Raw genomic sequence first — 19,550 nt, 5'->3', positions numbered from 1 at the left:
TCTAGGCATAAACCTTTAAATTTACAGTCAGCCAATCTTGGTCAAAGATGCCAGATAGGGGCTGGAGAGATGGCTCAGTGGTAAAAGTGCTTGCCTATAAAGCCCAATGACCCTGGTTTGATTCCCAAGTACCTATGCAAAATCAGATGCACAATGTGGCACATGTATCTGGAGTTTGTTTGCAGTGATTAGAGGCCCTGGTGTAGTCCTTCTTTCTCATCTCCCTCTCCCTCTCCCCTTTCTCTATCTCAAATTATACGTTCTTTTCTTTTTAATTTATTTATTTGACAGAGAAAGAGGGAGAGAGAGAGAGTGAGAGAATGGGTGCACCAGGGCCTCCAGCCATTGCAAACGAACTCCAAATGCATTTGCCTCCTTGTGCATCTGGCTAACATAAGTCTTGGGGAATTGAACCTGGGTTTGGCTTTCTAGGCAAATGCCTTAACTGCTAAGCCATCCCTCTATCCCTCAAATAAAATACGGTTTAAAAAGTAAATATTGGGCTGGAGAGATGGCTTAGCGGTTAAGCACTTGCCTGTGAAGCCTATGGACCCCGGTTCGAGGCTTGGTTCCCCAGGTCCCACGTTAGCCAGATGCACAAGGGGGCGCACGCGTCTGGAGTTCATTTGCAGAGGCTGGAAGCCCTGGCGTGCCCATTCTCTCTCTCTCCCTCTATCTGTGTTTCTCTCTGTGTCTGTCGCTCTCAAATAAATAAATAAAAAATGAACAAAAAAAAAAGTAAATATTTTGGGTTGGAGATGGCTTAGCGGTTAAGCACTTGCCTGTGAAGCCTAAGGACCCTGGTTCAAGGCTCAATTCCTCAGGACCCACGTTAGCCAGATGCACAAGGGAGCCCACGCATCTGGAATTTGTTTGCAGTGGCTGGAGGCCCTGGCATGCCCATTCTCTCTCTCTCTCTTCCTCTTTCTCTCTCTGTCTATCACTCTCAAATAAATAAATAAAAATAAAAATTATTTTAAAAAGTAAATATTTAAAAAAAAAGATACCAGACAGTACCATGGAGGGAATAAGAGTCTTTTCTTTTTTGAGTTTTGAGGTACAGTCTCATTCTAGCCCAGACTGACCTTAAATTCACTATGTAGGTCTCAGGGTGGCCTTGAACTCACAGTGATCCTCTTACCTCTGCCTCCTGAATGTTGGGATTAAAGGCATGTGCTACCACACCCAAGAAGAGTTTTTTAATGATAAATAATGGAAAAAATTGATGTCCATTTATAAAAGAATGAAATCAGGCTCTGATGTCATTCCCAAAGTAACAAAATCATTTAAAGAACTACATAAAAAAATTTTAAACAATATGGGAGAAACATATGAGACATTTTTTTCTTGCCTTTTAAAAATTTTTATTTACTTATATTTATTTATTTGAGAGAGAGAGAAAGAGAGAGAAAGAGAGAGAGAGAGAGAGAGATAATGGGTGTGCCATGGCCTCTAGCCACTGCAAACGAACTCCAGACACATGCACTACCTTGTGCATCTGGCTAACATGGGTCCTGGGGAATTGAACCGAGGTCATTTGGCTTTGTAGGCAAACACCTAAACTGCTAAGCCCTCTCTCCAGCCCTTTTCTTTCCCTTTCAACTAGAACATTGACATTTTAATAGTGATACCATTCAGAATTGGTGATAGGGCAAGCATAGGTTCCCACATAGGTTCCCTCACTTTCTGTTGCCTTTGTACAAATACTTTGACAGTGTGTGTCAAAACTTGAACTTTCCCTTCTCTTTTGTCTAGAAAGTCTTCCTCTGTGAATATACCCTATCAAAATGCAAAGATGCACAAAGATGAATGTGGAAAGTGACCACTGAAAAATCACTTATGACAGCAAAGGAATGAACCATCCTAAAGTCTACCCCTAAGTAAGAGGTGTGGTGATGGCACAGTCATCATTTCTAGGATGACTACTTTCCTGTTTCCATAAGAATGAAATAAATCTAGCTGGGCATGGTGGCGCATGCCTTTAATCCCAGCACTCAGGAGGCAGAGGAGGGAAGATCACTTGTGAGTTCGAGGCCAGCCTGAGACTACACAGTGAATTCTAGGTCAGTCTGGGCTAGAGCGAGACCCTACTTCAAAGCAAACAAAGAGCAATAACAACAAAAATGAAGTAAATCTATACAAATGGACATGAAAAGTTGATCCAACATATAATGATGAGCGAAAGGTATCACATGATGTTATGTTATAAAAAATGTTTTTGTTTTTGTTTTTTTGCAGGTAGGGTCTTGCTTTAGCCCAGGCTGACCGGGAATTCACTTTGTAGTCTCAGGGTGGCCTTGAACTCACAGCGATCCTCTTACCTCTGCCTCCGGAGTACTGGGATTAAAGATGTGAGCCACTATGGCTGGCTTTGTTATAACAAATGTAAAACAAGACAAATGTAGCCATTATTGCTTAGAAAAAACACCCAAATATTATTTCTCCTACTTCTGTTTGAGAGAGAGAATTGGCACACCAGGGCCTCAGCCACTGCAATCGAACTCCAGATGCTTGCGCCACCTAGTGGGCATGTGCAACCTTGTGCTTGCCTCACCTTTGTCTGGTTTACATAGGATCTGAAGAGTTGAACATGGGGTCGTTAGGCTTCACAGACAAATGCCTTAACCACTAAACCATCTGTCCAGGCCAATATTTTTATTTATTTGCAATGGGGGCGGGGGAGAGACATAGGGAATGTGTATGGGTATGCTAGGGCCTCTAGTCACTGCAAATGAACTCCAGATGCATGCGCCACTTTGTGCATCTGGCTTTATGTAGTTACCAGGGAATCAAACCTGAGTCATTAGGATTTGCAGACAAGCACCTTAACCACTGAACCATCTCTCCAGCCCACACTCTCCACTTTTCTATCTCTGGATTTAATATGGATAATTGAATATGTTTGTAATTGAAAGTAAAGAAAACATGTTGTAAATTAAAACAGTTAAAGGATGAAACTACATTTGGAAAAGAACATATTTTTAAGAGCAATCTTTGCTTCTAAGTTGTTTACTTTTTCCATTTGAAACACTGAAAAATGAACCACTTCTGAAAACCCAGCTTTTCTCAACATAGGTTTACTCTTGGTTAAGTAGAGTCCACACAGACTAGATTAAGTTTCTTATATTTTAAAGATCCCCCGTCTTGAAGTTTTCTGTCTTTTTCTCCCAGCTAACATCTCAATTGTGCTCAACTTTTAGGACACATTTTTCAGTATTCCGTTAGTTGGAATGACTTTGATTAAGATTCCAGTGAAAAGATGTGCCAAATAGCATGACCCATTATTAAGAGGGTAGAATGTTCCAAGTTTTGAGGCTTGCACCAAGTATTTTCAGTATCACTTGCTGGTGTGTGTGTGTGCCTGTCGAAGGCAATTATGCCTGATTCAGCAAAAGTCAATGCTTTCTAACAAATGATCAACAGGGCAAACAAGTCTCTTACATGGGGAGGTTTATGTTTTCAGAACTGCCTCAAGGGACCCTTTCCAAGAGGCCAGAAAGGAATTCAGCAAAAAGGGAAACAGCGGAAGGGTCCTGTATTCCTGTATTTCTCTGCAATTCAGCAGTGCTGGTTGCCAATACCAACATCATAACATTTCAGAGCTCAATTTTCCATATTTTGGAAACTCCTTGTGGAGATTTCCACCGAGTGATTCAATCACCATCAAACTTGACTTTGTCATTGCTACATACGTTCTACTTCATGGCCCCTGAAGTAAGCTGCAGACGTTCGACTTTCTGAGAACAAATCAGAAATGATGGGAGACTTGCATTAAAGCAGTGGTTCTCGAACTTTGGCTTGTATTAAAACTTGCGCAGAGGGTCTGGCCATCAGGATTGCCTGGAGGGTTTAAGATGCAGATTCCAGGGCCTAATCACAGGCTGGGGCCTGTGAATATATATTTCAGGTGAGTTTGCAGGTGACCCCAGAGCTGTTAGTTGGGAAACTGTGTTATGAGAATCACTGCAGTGACTCCTTATGCGGCTAGGGCCCTCACTTCATAACTAGATACTATGAAGGCATCCAGATATTAGTGGCATAGTCTCTGAATCCAATAAGCCTGAGAAGTGCATGGTATATGGAAATATTGTTTCTGTAAAACAGCGCCTGTGTGCTGGTGAAAACTCACAATACTGAGGTCATAGTACCTTTTATACAGTGCTGATTATTAATTTATTAATGTATAACTGTATCTGATTTTCCCCCCGATATTATTGAATTAACTGGGGCCAATGGACATGATGACAAATGAGAAATAGAGAGTGGGGGTGGAGAGAAACATGCCAGAGCCTTGAACCACTGCAAATAAACTCCAGACACTTCCACCACCTTGTGTACCTGGCTTTACATGGATCTGGGGGAACAGAACCTGGGTCCTTTGGCTTTGCAGGCAAGTGCCTTAACTAATAAGCCATCTCTCCAGCCCTGAAATTTGGCTTTGAACATGTACTAGTCTTTCCTGGGATTGTCCATGGTCCACTGACTACAGGCTTTGCAATCATTTCATTCAGTTTTGATTAAATAGGCATCTTGTTTAGTCCTTCAAGCAAAAGTACTTAGTTTGGTTTATAGTTCAACAAAGTTACTGTACTTCAGGTGGGTCTTTTGGTTTGGGAACTGTGTCTGTTAATTAATAATACTCTTATTAATTAAGAATGAAAGCTGTTATTATTATAGCATTTACTGGAACTCTGCCAGGCAAAGCGGGAACTTATGACTTTCAACTTATTCAGCAAATCCAGTGCCAGACACAGTGTTAATTGTTTCATGCATACTTAAGTGTTTTCTTTTTACTCTGTTATGTTGAAATGGGCACAGCTTTGATTCTAGCACCAGCTTAGTTAAATTGACTTTCAACTGAATCATACCCATTGGCAACACTTTCCAGAAAGCTGAAGTTTGCCATTGGAGAAGCCAAAGGCAACTCCAGTTATTATTGAAAATGTCACACAGGGTAGGGAAGGGCCCGAGCCCTACCTCCATGCACCCATTGCAAGAGGCATAATTCATCTTAACTGAGAATTTTGGGGAATGCAAAGTTATACCACAATATTGAACTAGTAATGATACATATGTATTATATATATAAATTATGTATATATCTATCGGTAGGGTTTTTAATTGTTTTAAGCATTGCTTTGAGGATATAATTATTTTCCTATTTTTACTCTTTTATTTTATTTTTTTTGTGTTTTGTTTTTTCAAGGTAGGGTCTCACTCTAGCTCAGGCTGACCTGGAATTCACTATGTAGTCTCAGGCTGGCCTTGAAGTCAACAGTGATCCTCCTACCTCAGCTTCCTGAATGCTGGGATTAAAGGCCACCATGCCCGGCTATTTTCCTATTTTTATATTAAGAAAGGTAATACTTAAGGAAGTAATTTACTTTGACCCTGAAAAGACAGACAGATGGACAGATAGCTGGATATAGCAAGACACACACAGAGGAAGAGAGAGAGAGAGAGAAAGAAGAAGAAGAAGAAGAAGAAGAAGAAGAAGAAGAAGAAGAAGGAGAAGGAGAAGGAGAAGGAGAAGGAGAAGGAGAAGGAGAAGGAGAAGGAGAAGGAGAAGGAGAAGGAGAAGGAGAAGGAGAAGGAGAAGGAGAAGGAGAAGGAGAAGGAGAAGGAGAAGGAGAAGGAGAAGGAGAAGGAGAAGGAGAAGGAGAAGAAAGATCACAGCAGAAAACTCTCACTTTAACATTAATAACAAGCACTGTGGAAAGAATGGACTTTGTATCCCAAAGCAGGTGGTTGGCATTCTAGCTTTTGTCCTTACTAGAGACCTGAGACTAAATAAATGACACACGTTTCTGAGCCTATATAGTTATCTGCAAAATAGGGCCAATATTTCCTGTATTTATGTATCTATTTATTTGTTTTTCTTTCCAAGGTGGGGTCTCACTCTGGTCCAGGATGACCTGGAATTCACTATGTAGTCCCAGGGTGGCCTCGAACTTTTTGCAATCCTCCTACCTCTGCCTCCTGAGTGGTGGGATTAAAGAGGTATGCCACCATGCCTGACTTTTTCCAATGTCTCCTTTATGCTTCACACACTCTATGTTTCCACAGAGACTAGAAATCACTTATGTACAGAACTCAGTACATAAACACTCAGAGAATATAATTATTCGCACATATTGGGTACTGAGATTCGACACTTGTGGTCAATGAAGCCAAGTGACAAGCCTCTTGCTTTCCCAAGTCTTCAGAAATTTGCATGCTGCCTGGCACAGGGAGGAGCATACCCGTGCACTGAATGAAGCGATGTACTATAAAGAGTAGCTGATCTCATCCATGATATCCTTACCGAGATTTTGCATGTGCAGCGTGGACCGCTCCTGTGGCCCACTCTCATGTGCTTGGAAATGGAGCAAAGGAATCAGGATAGAACTTGTCAGTCTTTTGGGTCACTCTCCCTACCAAAAAGAAGACTGCATTCTACATTTAAGCCTTCACTTAGAAACCTGACACCTTATTTATTTATTTAAATTTTTTCTTTTGGCATTGTGCTCAGTTAAAAGACCTTGAACTATGGAGAGATGTGAACATCACTAGGGTTGATTAAAAACTGTGGGGACTTTTAAACTTGGATGAGTGCATTGCATTTTACATCATGTATGGTTATCAGTTTATGGGGGCCAGGGGAGGAATGTGGGGATTTGAATTTAGGTGTTCCCCATAAACTTATGTCTTTGGAATGCTTGGTCCTCAGCTGGTGGAAATTTGGGGAATTGGACTCTCCTGGTAGCCAGTGTTCTGTTGGGGACAGGCTTATGGGTGTTATAGCCAGCTTCCCTTTGTCAGTGTTTGTCACTCTCCTGTTGTGGTTGTCTATCTTTACGTTGGTCAGGAGGTGATGTCAATCCTCTGCCCATGCCACTGTTTTCCCCTGTCAGCATGGAGCTTCTCCTTGAAGACTGAAATCACAACAAAAACCTGACATGGATGGAGATGCACACACCTCTGCCTTCCTGACATACACACACCTTTGCCTTCCAAGGGCTGACATTAAAGGCATGTGTCACCACACAGGTCAAATTCATTTATTAATTTTATTTTATTTGTTTATTTATTTATTTATTTTTTCAAGGTAGGGTCTTGCTGTAGCCCAGGTTGACCTGAAATTTACTATGTAGTCTCAGGCTGGCCTTGAACTCACAGCAATCCTCCTACCTCTGCCTCCCAAGTGCTGGGATTAAGGGTGTGCGCCATCACGCCTGACTCCATCTTATGCTTTTTTTTTTTCTAATGGGTTAAAGGATTGAAGACAATCTTATTTCCCCACAATGTTAAGATCAGAAGGCGGCAATTATAGCACATCACGTAATCCAATGAGGCTTAGTACTTCGTCTCTGCAGTAAAACTGCAGGTTCTTTGCTTTGCCAATGATTTCTATGTTTTTGATCAGACACACTTCTGCATTCTTGGCCCTGAACAATTCTCTTGCGTCATAACCATGTCATCTGTATTAAACGGCATTAACACCAGGGTCTGAAGCAAACAATGCATCCAGTCAGCATACACTGGTTCTATATATTTTGGGGAACACTTAAATATACAAAGGAAGCATGCAATGTTTAAAAGAAGATATGAACGATGTTGGTGGCCTGTGTAAAGGAGAATGCAGAGTACTTTGGGAAACTGAAGATGATTAAAAGTTGATCCTCAATTTCTAGTAACAGTCTAAAAATGAGCACTTCAATTTGGTACAAAGATACAAATTTAAAATGTGTGCAGTTCAGTGTGGCCTACCAATTTTAGATTGCTTATGTGCAAGAAAATATATAGTCAATAAAAAAATACCAGAGAGGTGGGAACAAAAAGCTCTCTGGATCTGCACAGCAACAATGAACCTCGCTTCAGTAGGTAGAAGTTGTGGTGGAAAGAACATCCTTGGAATCAAGAAGCACTGCAAGATGGAAGGTGTCCAATCTGGTGATGGGGGTAAGACATATATTCAGGCACATTTTCCCTGGCATCATATTCCAGGACAAAAGGAGGTAAGTCGATCTGCTCGGGTGATATGGCAGAAAGCAGCTGGTGCAAGCTGTTCACATGGTGGACTTTATCCTTCAGTCCTGGGACAGAAAAGGTGGTGAAAAACCACCTTGAGACCTTTGAACGAAATGTTGGGTGAATGAAACAAACAGCCTTCAAATTCCTCTTGTACTTGACATCTACAACATTGTAGAGTTTCTTCAGGAAGTCAGAATCTAGGTGATTGTATTCGCTGGTCAGTGTGTGAAAATATACTCATACATGTTCCTTCACAGCAATGCGATCTGTCACATGGATAAATTATAAGAGAGCCTTGTCCGTATCTATCAATGTTACGGGAATGCTTCTTTCAGCTACCACCGTCACTGTATGACCACAGTTGTCCACACCTGTTTGGTATAAGGCTTTCAGAGAAGCAATATCAGACAGGTCCTCAGGTCTTGCTTGGCACACCCAAAGATTATAATTTCTCTGATGCTGCTTCTGCAGGGCTGCTTCCGACTACTGTCTCTGAAGGATCAGTTTTCTTTGCTTATCAATATCTGCTTCCATTCGAGCAAAAGCATGAGTGCCAGTGAAAGACACATCAACTCCTAAGCCTTCATCTTCCTCTTCTTGGTTGTCCTCAGAAGCCTCCGGCTTCTCACTTATTCGAATCTGCCATTCAGGTACCTCAGGCTCCCCTTTTGCATTCCCAGTGTCTGCAGGAAGGCTTGGCCATGATTGGCTCTCCTCCTTTAAGGACCTTGGGAAGTACGGAGGTAGCAGCTTCTGGTAAGTGGCGTCTTCAAGTTCCGAAACAGCAAAGACTACTTTTTTCAATGGTTTCCCCATGAATCTCTAGAATTCTCCTTACAGTATGAAGTTCAGTGTGTGTTGCATCCTCTAAAGGATAACCTCCTTTTGTCAATTTCGCTTCGCCAGGGCATGGGGGGGTCCCAGACCCCGGTTCCTGGGCCAGCGTGAGAGCTGCGGATGCGAAAGCACCCAATCAGCCTTATGCTCTTTTATTATTAATTTATTAGAGACAGACAGAGGGAGAGAAAGAGAGAATGGGCACGCCAGGGCCTCTAGCCACTGCAAGCAATCTCCAGACACATGTGCCACCATGTGTATCTGGCTTACGTGGGACCTGGAGAATCGAACCTGGGTCCTTAGGCTTTCCAGGCAAGTGCCTTAAATGCTAAGCAATCTGTCTACCCTAAACTCATTTATTTTTGAGGTAGAGTTTTACTCAATAACCTAGGATAGCCTTGAATTTAGCATGTAGCCCAGGATACCCTTAAACTCCTGGCAGTTTTTCTGCCTCAGTCTCCCAAGTGCTGTGATGACAGGTGTGAGCCACCATGCCTGGCTGAGTTTATCCGTTTATATAGCGTCTACTCTTAGGCATCCAGTGAACTTGATGTGGCATACCCTACCACATTCAGTAAGCAAGAAACCATGTGCTGATAACCATTACCACAAGGGTGATGGGCTTATTATTTCTCCTCAAGGATGGACAATTTGGGAACATTTTTTTTTTTCCCAGTGAGATTAATCATTTTCCTAAGGGATTAACATTCAGGATGGAACTTGGAATATTTTCATGCACAGGATGAGCATGGGCTGAGGTAGGAACAGGCATGATTGGGGAAAAGATTAGGGTGGGTTGTTCTCATCCTGACTCTATCCTCTCCCATCTCTATGCCATGCTCACACTCTATCTGCCACATCCAATCTTGGAGAAAACACGCCCAAACACAGGTAGATGTAATGTTTGTGGTAACAAATTTACTTGTGAAACACTGGATTGCATGATTTATACTATTGTGAAGTTGAACGTACTACAAGTTTAAAGATTAAGTAGAGCAAACTAGGATTATTATTATTTTTTATATTTTTGGTGTTTTTGAGGTAGGGTCTCAATCTAGATCAGGCTGACCTGTAACTCACTTTGTAGTTCCAAGACAACTACGATTATCTTATGATGATTTTATATGTTTGTAACAAGTTTTTTTCAGATTAAAAAAAAATGTTTTATTTTTGTTTATTTATTTGAAGAAGGAGAGAGACAGAGAATGGGTGTGCCCGGACCTCAAGCCACTGCAAACAAACTGCAGATACATGAGCCACCTTGTGCATCTGGCTTACGTGGGTACTGGAGAATGAAACCTGGGTTCTTATGCTTTGCAGGCAAGCACCTTAACTGCTAAGCCAGTTTTCCAGCCTCAGATTCTTTTTTTATTTTATTTTTAATTCATTTATTGCAGAGAGCCTCTAGCCATTGCAAACGACCTCCAGACGATGCACCACTATGAGCAACTGGTTTATGTGGGTCGTGGACAATGAAACCTGGGCAATTCCCCAGTACCCATGAAAGCCACGTGCACAAGGTGTTGCACCCATCTGGAGTTCATTTGCAGCCCATTCTCTCTTTCTCTCTCTCTCTCGCTCCTTCTCTCATAAATAAATAAATACATAAATAAAAGAAATGGGCAGCAAGTCTTTAGTTGAAGGGATTCTCACTTCTCAGGCAGTGTTTTCTGGGGTTGTTAATTCTGTGATTTCCTGTGGAGTCTATGAAGCCGAACATAGCATCTGTCGCGTAGCAGGACCGTGAATATTCGCTGCGTAAGTGGAGGCTCGCATCCCACTGGCTCCGGTGACGCCCAGTCTCGTACACGCAGCCGTGAGCCTTCCCGTGTGCTGCACGGGCCACTGCCGGAGCCTGGCTGGCTGGAGCCTGGGGCTCTGGACCAGTAATCATGCTTGTTCAGTGGCTTCCCAAGAATTCCTCCTCTCCAAGGAATGAGCACAGCAGGGAGTAGACATGGAGTCAAGATGCCGACACAGGGGCTGGAGAAGCTGGCTTAGCGGTTAAGGTGCTTGCCTGCAAAGCCAAAGGACCTCAGTTTGATTCCCCAGGACCCACGTAAGCCAGATGCACAAGGGGGTACATGTATCTGAAGTTCATTTGCAGTGGTTGGAGACCCTGGTGTGCCCATTCTCTCTCTCCTTCTTTCTGCCTCTTTCTCTCTCTCTCTCTCTCTCTCTCAAATAAATAAATAATATATGTTAAAAAGAGAGAGGACTGGAGAGATGGCTTAGCGGTTAAGCGCTCGCCTGTGAAGCCTATGGACCCCGGTTTGAGGCTCGGTTCCCCAGGTCCCACGTTAGCCAGATGCACAAGGGGGCGCACGCGTCTGGAGTTCGTTTGCAGAGGCTGGAAGCCCTGGCGCTCCCATTCTCTCTCTCTCCCTCTATCTGTCTATCTCTCTGTGTCTGTTGCTCTCAAATAAATAAATAAATAAAATAAAAAAAGAGAGAGAGAGAGAGATACCAATACAGGGCAATTTCTGGGGAAAAAAATAGACTTTCCAACAGACCCAGAATGTTTCTCATGGCCTGGCTAGAACTTTTTTGGAATTGTGTTGCTATCTAAGACTCTTCTACCCAATCCATCCTTCCCTCCTTCCTTTCTCTCTCTTTTTTTTCCTCCCTCTCTTTCTCCCTCCTTCCCTCCCTTTCTCTTCTCCTTCGTTAGTTTCTCATCTGCATCACCATATTAAGGGTCTTCTTACCTTTTCCTGCATTTTCCTCCAATAACTATTTCGTAATGTGATTTTGTCTTCTAAGTTCTGAAATGACATAAAGATACACAGTGACTAAGTCACCAAGAGAATCAGGAAGGCCTGCCTTATGCTAGGTTTAAATTTAACTGTGCTAACCCAACCCTGAAAATTTGTTTTCTAAACATGAGTAGGTAAAGACACTTTCATTACATCAGCAAAATTATCATTAGTCTCCCAAAAGTGTACTTAGTGAGCATTTCACTCCTTAGAGACACCCCTTCCTGTTACTTACAGCCCTCCTAGGATTTCAAACTTGAAGTCTATGCACAATGAGTTAAAAGAGAAGTAGGGATAGAATTGCATAACTGTAACGCATGATAAGCTTCCTGCTTGCCATCGAATCTTCCATCATCTGAGGCTCTAGGCATATGAACCAAAGACTTTTCACAGCAGGACTAACCATCCTCTTTTCGGGTGATTTGTGACATAGTGAAGTCTCTGTGACTAATACACTATAAATACGACAAGTCTTTTGCACTGTGAATGTCTACCTAACTTCAACATTTATTAATAGATCTCACCTTACGTGAGCAAAGATTGTTAGCTCCATACAGTTCTTTCAATTCTAATAGAATGCTGGCTTCAGAATAATGTTCAGAACTGTGTGCAAGCTGGGTGTTCCATATCTACTTGTCAGTGAATATATTTAAAAAATGAACTACCAAGATATAAAAACAGATTCAAATGGACGTTTTTAGTATTTAGGTCAAGACGTTTTCAGTAGACACAGTTGGTTAAACAAAACGAACAACTGAAATGCAAAAAAAAAAAATGATATTTGTTCTTGAGTTTAAACATGATTCTTTCCAGCAGGCAAGGGAAGGCCATTACCCCAAAGGCCTGTCTTGCCAGGTCCAAGTTGTTCCCAGGGAGCTCTCGGCAGCCAGTAAGCACAGTCATGAACTGGAATAACATTTACTGGAAGGGGATAGGAAGGCCTCCTGTTGGATGACTCTGGAGTGATTCACAGCAACACTTTATAACATTCTCACAGCATTTCAAATTTCCCAGTCTTAAAAATATGTATATATTTCTACATAGAAGAGAGAAGAGGTCACCAGGGGGGCTGTGGAGGGTGCTGGGATTAAAGGTGTGTGCCACTGTGTCTGGCTGAAAACTTTTATTTATTTATTTATTTATTTTTGTATTTGGAGGGAAGGTCTCACTGTAGCCCAGGTTGACCTGGGACTCACCATGTAGTCTTGAACTCATGGCAGTCCTTCTACCTCTGCTTCCCGAGTGCTGGGATTCTGCCCGGCTCCCATACGTAGCGTTTTAGTGGGTGGTGGGGATCATATACGGTCCCATGAGCACTCTTACCCATTGAGCCACTGCTCTAGGATTGTCCCCTTTCTTCAATGTCTCTCTTGTTCGCATGGTCTCTGGAACCTGGTTGTTCTCACAACGAGGATCCTTCTGACTGTGTGTGGTGGTTTGAATAGCTGGCCGCCAATATATTCAGTGTTTTACTAGTGTGTAGTTTGGATCTGCAGCCACCTGGCTGGAGGAGGTGTCTCTGGGTGGATCGTAAGGTGTGGTGGTGGGTTTGAAATTCCAGTCTAAAGATATGCAAAGTGCCTAGTTCCACCTGGAGTTCCTGAAGTGTGCTGTGTGGCTTTTGGCTTTTGGGCTGTGGCTTGTGGCTTCTCTTTCTCTGCTTGGACCTGTGAAAGCAGGGCCAGCTTCTGCCATTATGGAACTTCCCCTGGATCTGTAAGTTTCCATAAATTTCCCTTCCTCCGTCACTGTGCCTGGTCTGGAAGTTCATCTCAGTGAACCCGAAGCTGTCTGCCGCATATGGGTTACAGGCATGTGCTTCCACACCTAGCAAATATTGTCCTTCCTTCCTTCCTTCCTTCCCTCTTTCCTTCCTTCCTTCCTTCCTTCCTTCTTTCCATCCTTCCTTCCTTCCTTCCTTCTTTCCTTCCTTCCTTCCTTCCTTTCTCTCTTTCTTTATTTCCTTCTTTCTTTCTTTTTCTTCTCTCCCTCTCTTTCTTTCTTCCCTTCTTTCTCTTTTTCTCTTTCTTTCTCTCCCTCTTTCTTTCTTCCTTCCTTCCTCTCTTTCTTTCTTTATTTCCTTCTTTATTTCTTTTCTTCTCTCCCTCTCTTTCTTTCTTCTTCTTTCTCTTTTTCCCTTCCTTCCTTCCTTCCTTCCTTCCTTCCTTCCTTCCTTCCTTCCTTCCTTCCTTTCTTTCTTTCTTTCTTCTTTTGGTATTTCAAGTTAGGGTCTCACTCTAGCCCATGCTCACCTGGAATTCACTATGTAGTATCAGGGTGGCCTCGAACTCATGGTGATCCTCCTACCTCTGCCTCCCAAGTGAGTGCTGGGATTAAAGACATGCACCACCACACCCGCTGTCTTTTCGTTTTTTAAAATGCTAAGTGCATGCTGTATCACTGAGCTGCACCTTGCATCCACAGGAAACTAAGTCCTTGCAGAACAGCTGACGTGTGTGCCTAAGCACAGCTACTGAGGTTTCCCAGTGGGCTTCATGATAGCTCTTCTGCTCTCCCTGGCTCCTGGGGGCAGGCCTTGCTGTCGCTTCTGTCACAGACAGTTCTGTAGCCACTGCCTGTAGCCACCTCTGTGCCAAGCGAGCAGTCACTTACTGTCCTGTCATAGCCACTCTTGTTGGCTCCTGTCTGTGTGAAGCCCAGCTCCACACATGTCGCGACGTCCTCCCAAGTGAAGTGTGAACTGCGGCTCAGGGCCCAGATCTCCAACTCACCAGCTCTGAGGATGGGGCCCTTGATGGTCTGTCTCATATCTACGTGCAAGAGTTGGATCAGATGAGGTTTTAAAAATTATTTCCTACTTCAGTTCTGTGCTTTTAGACAGCTCCTAATTTTCTGTGCTTGCAGCGTGGTGGATGGTATGACTGCACCACGGCAGCTGTTTTGGCTCAGCTGATTTCCCAATCTGTCTCTTGGCTGCCTGTTAGGGAGGTGTCCCGTCCCATGGGACAGAACTTAGCAGAAATAGTGTCTGGGATTCAACTAGTCCGTTCTAGGAGGTCAAGGACGATACACAGATCTAGAGATGGGAGTGTGGAGCCCTATAAAAAGTCAAATGCAAATAAGATACTGTAAACAGATCTGAGTCCAATAGATAAAGCCCCTTTTAGAACCAAAGAACTCTCAAATGTTATAAACAAAATTACGGGGGAGGGGGGGCTTCTCATGAGATATGCTTCACAAGGCTGGGCTATGGGCAGGCACACTCAGATCTAACATTCACAAAGCAAAGCTCACCAAGACTCAAGGGCTGTCTGTCAGCTGCAACAACAGTTGTTTTTTTTTTGTCCCCCCCAGCCCCCCCAGTGGGTTGAGTTTGTACCATGTTGTAGGGAAAAGAAAGAAAGGCAAACAGAGTTGGCTGGCAGTGAGTGCTGTCTGATTCCCACTCCTTCATAAGATATCAACTCCTGGTTTTAACCTTGCCCTACACTTAAAGTGGATTTCCATTTATGGTCTGAGCTCACATCAACTTGGGTCTCATCTAGTCAAAGAGCTCTGGGTGATAGGTAGACAGTGGGTGAGACCAGGCTTGCTCTATCTAGCATCTGTGATGTGTGTTGGGGGTAGGGGGCGAGGGGCAGAGGCTGAGATGGCTTGGTCATCTTGAACTTGATCCTTTCTCCTTTGTGCCACATCTGCCTTGTTCCTATGACTGACCTGTGCCTTGATGTCTCATTTATTTACTTGAGAGAGAGAGTGTGTGTGAGTGTACATGGGCATGCCAAAGCCTCCAGCTGCTGCAAATGAACTCCAGATGCATGCAGCACCTTGTGCATTGGGTTATGTGGGTCCTGGGGAATCGAACCTGGGTCCTTAAGCTTCACAGGCAAGTGCTTTCCTCCACTACTGCCAGTTGACTTAGTTGTACCATTTTTTTTGGTGTTTTTTTTTTTTTTTGTTTTTTTTTTTTTGTTTTTCAACATAGAGTGTCCTTAGCACAGGCTGATCTGGAATTCACTATGTAGTCTCAGCGTGGCCTTCAACTCACATCAATCCTCCTACATCTGCCCCCCAAGTGCTGGGATGAAAGGTGTGTGCCACCACGCCTGGCCTCCTCTTACCTTTTAAAGACCTGTCCCACAGGTGAGGCTAGCAGTGCCTACCTTCCTGTATTTCTCAGAGCCTCATCCTGTTATCCATACCACGCTTTTCTAGGCAGCTCTGAATAGACCATGCCTTGAGAAACCTCATAGCTGGTCTAAGAGATAATAGTGCCAGTACAGTCTTTGTAGACTTAACTAAATCGTAGGTTCAAGCTATACTTTTAGGCTTTAAAACTCACAAGACAAGCTGGGTGTGGTGGCACATGCCTTTTTAATTTTGTTTTGTTTATTTTCATTTATTTATTTGAGAGCAACAGACAGAGAGAGAAAGAGGCACATTGAAAGAGAGAATGGGCACGCCAGGGCCTCCAGCCACTGCAAACGAACTCCAGACGTGTGTGCCCCCTTATGCATCTGTCTAACGTGGGTCCTGGGGAATCAAGCCTCGAACCAGGGTCCTCAGGCTTCACAGGCAAGCGCTTAACTGCTAAGCCATCTCTCCAGCCCGGCATATGCCTTTAATCCCAGCACTCAGGAGGCAGAGGAGGATCAGCGTGAGTTCGAGGCCAGCCTGAGACTATATAGTGAATTCCAGGCCAGCCTGGGCTAGAGAGAGGCCATACCACCCAAAAAGAAATAAAAGAAAAAAAAAAAAAAGAGAAGGTGAAACCTCATAAAACAGTACCAAGAAGTCACATGTAGACCACACGTTTTTCAGCCGGGAGTAACCTGTAGGAAATCTATAGGTATTGTGGCTTCAGTAATGGGCTGAGTCATCAGAAAGTAGCCAGTTGTGTGTGTGTAAGCAAAAGCTACTTCATCTCCACATTTAACCTGCTGGAGAACCTCTGAGGAAGAGCTCATGAATCACTCATTTGGCAGAATTTTAGTTTCAAGCATTATCTCTGCCTCAATGACTGCTAAGCTTTGGGGCTGCAGACACAATGAGAGGTGATGTCTGAGGTAAGGATCCCCAGCCCCACACAGTAGGTTTATTCAAAGGAATTGAATTGAGCAATAGAGTTCATGGAAATTTCTGGTCTATAAGACAGGTATGAAAAGATTGCATTTTCCTGTCTGGACCTGGGAATGAGCATTAGGAGTCTGGCCCATGCCTCTTGTTCTAATGCTAAGGTTGCTGTGTTCCCTGGAGATGGTTTGCTATTAGAGGCTAATTTATTCTTCTGGAGTAAACTTGGACATCCTGTCTTCTGACATAGCTATGAATCCTCTCCAGGGACGCAGTAGGCACTAACACATCAGCTCCAAGTCCTATGGCTGGTTGACATGTGAAAGAACATCTCCAAGAAAAACAAGGGTGAGTCCAGAGAAGGAGCAGAAATAGGGAAGGGTGGTAAGGGTGTGGGGGCTTGCAAGAGGGCCTCAAATAGAGGAGGTTGAGGGTTCTGAGCTACTGGATTTTTGTCAGGGCCACGGCCCTGAGTTCTCTCCCCTTTACAGTAAAATGGATTTTGAAAAAATAAGGAAATTGTAGAGGGATATTACTCAAGAAATAAGCTTTCTTGGAAATATAGGTTCATACAAACAAAATTGGCCTTAAGACAAGCAAAGAAAGGAAGAAGTTCCTAGATGGGACAAAGGATATTCTGTGCTGGGTCTGGCTGGTTGGCTTGATTCAGCCCATGTTCCTGGGTGGACCTGAGCAGGCCCTCCGTCAGCCGTGTGGAGACATACCTGACCAGTCCTCGTCCTCTGAAAACATGCTTATCCTTCCTCCTTCTCTACTTCCTCCTTACTCGTTTTTAGTTACTCATCTTTGTTTTCTCTGTTTTTTCTTTCTTCCCATGTTCTTTAGGCACTATATAAAAATACTAGTTTTGGGCTGGAGAGATGGTTTAGCAGTTAAGGTGCTTGCCTCCCAAGTCAAAGGGTCCAGGTTTGATTCCCCAGGACCCACATAGACCAGATGGGTGGCATATGGGTCTGGAGTTTGTTTGCAGTGGCTGAAGGCCCTGGTGCACCCATTCTTTCTCTCTATCTGCCTCTTTCTCTCTCTAACAGATAAGTAACCATTAATTTAAGAAAAATTCTGGTTTTGTTCCATGTGCATCAGTGCCGAGAGGCCTGTGGAATTGTCCCTCTTTAGTTCTTCTGGGTTATTTCCATGAGGCACAGTCTCTCACCAAGCCCGGGGATTTTTGCCACTAGACGGACGTGCTCACCAGGGAAGCTCTTCAATCTCCCCTCTCAGCACTGAGGTTCCAGGTGTGCCCCACTTGGCTGTTTATGAGCGTGACAATGCATAAACTCAGGTCCTTGTGCTTGCACATCCAATGCTCATACTCACCAAAGCCACTCCACACCCGCCCCCCCCAGTGCTGCAACCGACCGGGGACTCTGCTGTGCATGTTAGGATTTTAGTCCACATCTTGTTACTTGAGGATCTGTCATTTTCACTTTGGGGAGAGCTCTAACCCTGGGGCCCCACTTCATGGTTGAACTCAAGGGGGTGCTTGCCAGTAGCGCGTGGAACAAGTGTCTCCGTAGCACACACTCACTTTACTGATTGAACCGTCTCCCTAGCCCAGATTTTAAGTATATATAAAATTTATGTATTTGACAGAGAGAAAGAAAGAGAGAGAATAGGCATGCTAGGTCCTCCAGCCACTGCAAACTTTAGGTGCATGCACCCCTAGTGCTTATGTGGGTCCTGGGGAATAGAACCAGGGTCCTTTGGCTTCATAGGCAAACGCCTTAACTGATAAGCCATCTCTCCAGCTCCAGACTGTCTTTTTTATTTTTCACTAATCCTCTAGGCTTCCCTTTCCCTCCTCCCTCCCTCTCTCTCTCTCCCTTTCATTCTTTCATTCCTTTTCTAAAAACTACCTAGTCGGTATATCTGCATGTAAATTAAATGTGATTTTATATAACACATATAAGATATAATTATATAACCTACATATAAATTTTGCATACAAAGATATATAATTACTTTAGCAACCTAACTGCTTAGGAGAAAAATGGATAATTTATTCCACCTCTGCCATCTTCAAATGACCTGGCCATGATACACTGTTAAGAAATCATAAGCATATGGGATATATGTTATCCTTATTTTAACTAATTCATTTTTTGTTTTATTTATTTATTTTTAAGACAAAGTCCCATTAGGTAGCAGAGGCTGATTTAGAAATCACTAAGTAGTCCAGGCTGGCCTTGAACTTGCAGCGATCCTCCTGCCTCTGTATTTCATGTGCTGAGGTTACCAGTATGCATACCCCTTGAATTTGTCACGTACATGTACTTAGTATTTTTACATGAATATGTCTCAAAAGTTTCCTCATAGCACCTTGCAGAGTGACATGTGGATAAATATTTTTGAAAAAGAGAAGGATGGATGGCTTTTGAATAAATTATTTAGGTCTGAAATTTTTTTTCTACAGTCAAAATTTTCCACCCCATAAAATCTTGATGTTTGGCTTCCAGCTTGGTGAAGTGGAAAAGTGTAATGAATATGTCAGTTTATTGCACCATATTATGCAATTAGGCCGCCTCTGAAGACCAAGGCTTTAGCAATGCGCTGTCATTTTCATGCACACAAGTGGGGTACAGCTAGCTTGAGCCAACAGAAGGAGAAGGCCCCAGGAGGTGTGTCTGGCCACAGGGAAATGGAATATGGGCTCTTTCGTGTCATTGGGCTTTTCTCTCTCTTCCTTTAGTTCTGAGAATGAAATAGGAATAGTAGAATTTCCAAGAAGAATCTACAATTTTTTCCTTGAGAATTCTGGTCTAAGGAACATGATGATTAAGTGGATTAATTTACCCACTTTTTTTTTTTTCCTGGCCTGGTGTCTAGTAATTATTCTAGTTATTCCTGTTTAGAAAAAAATGGAATGATTTTATGTTATAATTATTTAAA

The 19,550-nt window shown here is 43.2% G+C and overlaps 1 pseudogene; it reads right to left on the bottom strand.

Annotated features, from left to right (window-relative positions):
• Window positions 1–7,896: 7,896 nt before the first annotated feature.
• LOC101617586 lies at window positions 7,897–17,393 on the bottom strand (annotated as a pseudogene).
• Between the last annotated feature and the right edge of the window lie 2,157 nt (window positions 17,394–19,550).

Source organism: Jaculus jaculus, chromosome 13 (genome assembly GCF_020740685.1).
Source record: "Jaculus jaculus isolate mJacJac1 chromosome 13, mJacJac1.mat.Y.cur, whole genome shotgun sequence".
In the NCBI taxonomy this organism is placed as follows: domain Eukaryota; kingdom Metazoa; phylum Chordata; class Mammalia; order Rodentia; family Dipodidae; genus Jaculus; species Jaculus jaculus.
Note: the sequence above shows the minus strand (reverse complement) of the source record. Positions and strands in the feature narration are given on the sequence as shown.